Genomic DNA, 5,363 nt, shown 5'->3' on the forward strand with positions numbered 1-5,363 from the left:
ACCCCCAGAGTTTCTAGTTCAGTGTTTGGGGGTGGGCCCCATAATTTGGATTTCTCACCAGTTCCCAGTGATGCTGATAATGTTGCTCCCAACACAGAATTTTGACAACTATGGTCTTGAGATCCAAACTTTCCTTCTATCAACAGAGGGTAGCAGAGAGCAGCAAATATGCAGTCCATCACCAAGGAAGCAAGTCAGAGGCTGGATGAAATTTTTATCAAGCCCCCCAATGTTTAAATCTAACAAATAGCGGGAGAGAGAGCTGAAATCATGAATTATTTAGATTTATATTCTCTGTGTGACCTTGGCAACTACTCATTTAACTTCTGCTGAGTGGCTATCTATAAAATGGGGGAGTGACGATTAATGTTTGCTGAGAATTAGAACTTCCCATGAAAATTGAAATGTGTAGGTAATAAATTATTCTGGGAATTTCTTATTCTTAGGACTTTTTATAAATGTCTGCATTTTAAACACTTCTGACTCACTCATAAACATGATTGCCCTCATTGAATTTTCAATTGTTTAACAATTTAGAGGCAGTACTCTCCCTCTCTCTTTTAAAGTTTACCAATAGACCATTAAGTAATCATACTCAGTGGCCTCTTTTTAAAAAATATTTTTTATTGGTTTCAGAGAGGAAGGGAGAGGGAGAGAGAGATAGAAACCTCAATGATGAGAGATAATTATTGATTGGCTGCCTCCTGCATGCCCCTTGCTGGAGATCGAGTCCACAACCCAGGTCTGTGCCCCAACCGGGAATCAAACAGAGACCTCCTGGTTCATAGTTTAACCACTGAGCCACACCAGCGGGCTAGAGGCAGTACTCTCAATGCATTCATTGCATCCGGAATGTACAATAATGCCGGGAGCCGGTCCATGCTTGCTGTTTCAAGGGACCTGGCATATATGGCATACCGTTCTTAATATGTTTGCTCACCTTCTTGGCACTATGTGTTTTAACCAAGGTCTCTGAGAAAGGTTGTTTCCCCAGGTAGGGATTTTCCCCTGAAGTTAGGGAGGGAATAAAACCTCTTAACTAAGTGCCAGGTGGGTAATTAATCACTTTAACTACGAACAATCATGCTTAAGCTACATAATCTTTACTCCCTGGAATGGAGATAAGAAACGCCCTAACCTTTGAAATAGAGATTGATAGGATTGGAATCAACTGGTATAAATACAGATGTAAGGAGACAGAACTAATGAGACAGAACTTAGAATACAGAACCTACACAGAACCTAGAGACAGAAGAACTCCGCTGGAGAGAACATGGCAAAAGATCCTGGACTGAACCTGACTACAGAAATTGGCAAGAGAACCTGACTAGAACCTGGTGACTGAACCTGGCTGGAGAACCTAGCGAGGGAACATGGCTACAGAACCTGGCTGGAGAACCTGGAGAACCTAGCAAGAGAACATGGACACAGAACCTGGCTGGAGATCCTAAGCAGAACCTCTCTGGAGATCGAGACCAGAACTAGGCTGGAGATCCTGGCTGGAGATCCTGGCTAGGCTGCTGAACACTGTCTCCGTGTCATTCCTTCTTCGCCGACTCCGTCCACACCTTTGGGGACCCCTGGACCTGCTGGGGTTGGACCCCAGCACAATAATTCTAAAAGTTAGTGACAAGCTAAGGATAGATGAAAAGATAGTCATCCAGGGGTGACTACCTTCTGATGGGGCTCCTGGTTGGGGAAATATCCTTTAAGATTTTTTTTAAACAATGGTCTCACAGCTGTTGGAACCCGTACCCTAAAAATTCAGAGATCGGTTCCCAGGACTCACCTCTTGCAGACTGATCTTCATCCTTCAACCATCCTTGACTGAGCATCAGTATGGCCCAAGCTCTGGTCTGGAGAGGACACAAGCAATGGACAAGAGAAAAGGACTCTGCTTGGAGCTTGGGTTCCAGATGTTAGTGCAGTGAGAGCACCAACCTCTGGCCTGCAGCCCCATCCTGGCCAACCCCACTGACCTCAGCCTCATCTGCAGAAGCAATTCCTCTGCTATTTATAACCGAACCGCCATTCCTTTTGTCCTTGAAATTCTGGAATAAAATTTGCTTTGGAGAGCTTCCAGAGGCTTTGGGAGAATTTGGGTGCCTTAATGGTATTTTAGTATTAACCACTTTTAATTCTCTGTATAATTTTCCCATAGATTATCATCATGTCACCTCACTAATCAAAATTTCTCTCATTTACAATGCAACTCTCACTGTAAATTGCATTGTACAGGGTTTAATGATGAAAATTAAATATTAAGACTAGCTTAGTGAGTCCTTAATTTTAAGGTGTTTATTAGAATAAATTCCTTTAGTATATTTTTTATATAAAAAAAGATTAACTGCTAATGTGAATGTGGCAGGAGGATTTTGTGGCTGTGGATAGTTTAAAATTTTTGTTTTTAGAACTAAGTAGAGGAGGTAGTTAGGACTTAAGCCAGGCATCTTCCCTTTAAGCACTGGAATCTCCTCATCTATAAAATGGAGGAAAGGAGAAGAAGAGGGAAACTAGACTGGAAGGACTCTAAAGTCTCTTTGATTTCTAATGCTTGTGCAAAATGGGGAGGATACTACCCGATTTCCTTACAGTGATGTAGGAAGGATTGTGTCCTAAATTCACAGTTGGCAGTACAGTGTATGGGCCAGATCTCTCTGCCTGTTCTTCTACGCTCTATGAGCAAAAGTTGGCATATCTTTAATAATAAAAGCATAATATGCTAATTAGACCGAATGTCCTTCCGGACAAAGCCGGGGCTGCAAGGGAAGCCCAGGTCCCGGGTGCCAGAGGGAAGCCAGTGCTGGCAGCCAGGGGAAGGAAGACCTACTCTTGCACAAATTTCATGCATTGGGCCTCTAGTCTATATACACTGAGTGGCCAGATTATTATGGCCACCCATCAGTACTTCATTGGGCTACCTTTGGCCTTCAATACTGCGACGATTCTTCTTGGCATTGACTCTATGAGATGTTGAAAGGTGATGCGAGGAATCTGACACCATGCCTGATGAATAACACTGTCCAGTTCTGTGAGATTTAATGGTTGTGGAACCACCTGCCTGATGGCTCTTTTAACTTCGTCCCACAAATGCTCAATTGGATTGAGATCTGGTGATTGTGGGGGCCACCTAAGCAAGGTAAAGTCTCCCTCATGTTCTTGAAAGGACTTCTGCACAATACGAGCACCGTGGCATGGCGCATTGTCTTGTTGGAAGAAGCCATCTCCATTGGGATATACCATCAACATGATAGGATGAAGTTGATCAGCAACGATACGTAGGTATGTTGTGCTATTCAGATGTTCCACACGAATTAAAGGGCCCAAATCATGCCAGGAAAACATACCCCAAACCATACCACTGCCCCCACCAGCTTAAAGGGTTGTACTTATGCATTTGGGGTGCATGCTTTCATGCTGTTTCTGCCAAATTCTCACTCTGCCATCTGCATGATGCAACTGGAAACGTGATTCATCGGACCACATGACTTTTTTCCAATGCTCGACTGTCCAATCCTCCTGTTCCTGTGCGAATTGGAGATGTTTTATCTTGGTAACTGCAGACAGCAAAGGTGTTCTAACAGGCCTTAGGCTTCCATATCCCATATGATGCAGTGTACGGCTAATTTGCCTACAAACATCAGGTGGTCATAATAATCTGGCCACTCAGTGTACATAAAAGGCTAAGCAACCATCCAACCGTCTGGCCGGTTGCTATGACATGCAATGACCACCAGGGGGCAGATGCTCAATTCAGGACTGCTGAGCTACAGTGACTTGGCAGCGGTGGTTCTTGAGTGACGCACCCCAGAACCAGAGAGGAGGGAGCCCGATTTCAGGGTGCATTACCCAAGAACTGCCCTCTCACAATCTGGGACCCCTTCAGGGGATGTCAGAGAGCTGGTTTCCCATGTTATTTCAGAACCCTAAAGAGAACAATGGGAGCAAAAAGAAGGAAGCAAAATCCCCAGTGTGGTCCAGTCAGAAATTACATCTGGTATTTCATTGATGCACAAGAACAATGGGCAGAGCTGGCTTAAAACCTTCCACTGAAGAAGTTACAGGCACGGGGTGTGACTACCCACCATGACCTGCCCAGTTAGGAATTCACGATCAGATCACCCTGTGAGGTTGCTTTCCATAGAATCCTTTTTCTTCCACATTTTCAAAAATAATTTGAAGCAATTGTAAATATTTGGGGGTAGTACCCACAGGTGCCTATATTAGTTTCTGTAGTTTTTAGTTTCCCCTAAATTAGTGCTTGGAGTTATTCCTTCAAAAGAAATTAAATAATGGATCAAGCATTTGGAGAACCTACTATGTGCTTGGCACTGTTCCAGGCATTTGGAATATTTGTCCTTCTCTACTGGCCTCTTCCTCTCAGAAGTCATCAGCTCTAGAGTTCAGAAACAGCATCTGGTTCCTTTATGGCCACAGTCAAGTCACTTTTCCTCCCGGGATCTCTCAACTCTCAAATCCCATGATTTAATACTGTAACTGCACCTCGGCATTCCTATGCTCACAGGGTGGACCCCACAGTGCAATCCATTGGCATAAACAAGTCCATATGGAGAGTGTACATACCTAAATGGCTGACCTACTAAAAACGTTCTCCAAAAGACCCTTTACACCTCCGCCCCCCACCCCAGCCCAGTCCAGTCCAGGATACAGACTTTCCTCATGGCATTTCCAATTTGCAAGGGAATCTTGATAATTTTTGGTAATGAGCGATGAGTAGAATGTTATATGTCCTAATTCCAGTCTAATCAACAGCAGCAACGTCTGTTTATTTACTACCAGCTGTTTTAGGCGTTGTGGAGAGAACAGTTAAAAACAAAATGAAGCCCTAGCCGGTTTGGCTCAGTGGATAGAGTGTCGGCCTGTGAACTGAAAGGTCCCAGGTTCGATTCTGGTCAAGGGCACATGCCCGGGTTGTGGGCTCGATCCCCAGTGGGGGACTTGCAGGAGGCAGCCGATCCATGATTCTCATCATGGATATTTCTCTCTCTCTCTCCCTCTTCCTTCTCTCTGAAATCAATAAAAATATATATTTAAAAAAATGAAAATGCCTGCCTTCCTGAGGTTTACAGTTAGAAGGCAAGGACGACGTTGCGTGTCGGCAGGGCACAGCAGGGCAATTACTAGTCGTCCGACTCCGGCAAAGCCCGAGCCCAAGTCCGTTCAACCGGCCGAAGCTGTCTCCCTCGGGCTTCAGACTCCGCCTACGGCCCCGCCTTCGGGCTCTGGCCCCGCCCACGCCCTTGACGTCAAATTTCCAGGCCGCGCCGCATGGATCTGGCCAATCGGAGGCCGCAGAAGCTGCTGGGGGCTCCCTTAAGCCCCGCCCCGTGAGTCGACGCGCC

Source organism: Myotis nattereri (genome assembly GCF_964212035.1).
Source record: "Myotis nattereri genome assembly, chromosome: 11".
NCBI classification, from domain to species: domain Eukaryota; kingdom Metazoa; phylum Chordata; class Mammalia; order Chiroptera; family Vespertilionidae; genus Myotis; species Myotis nattereri.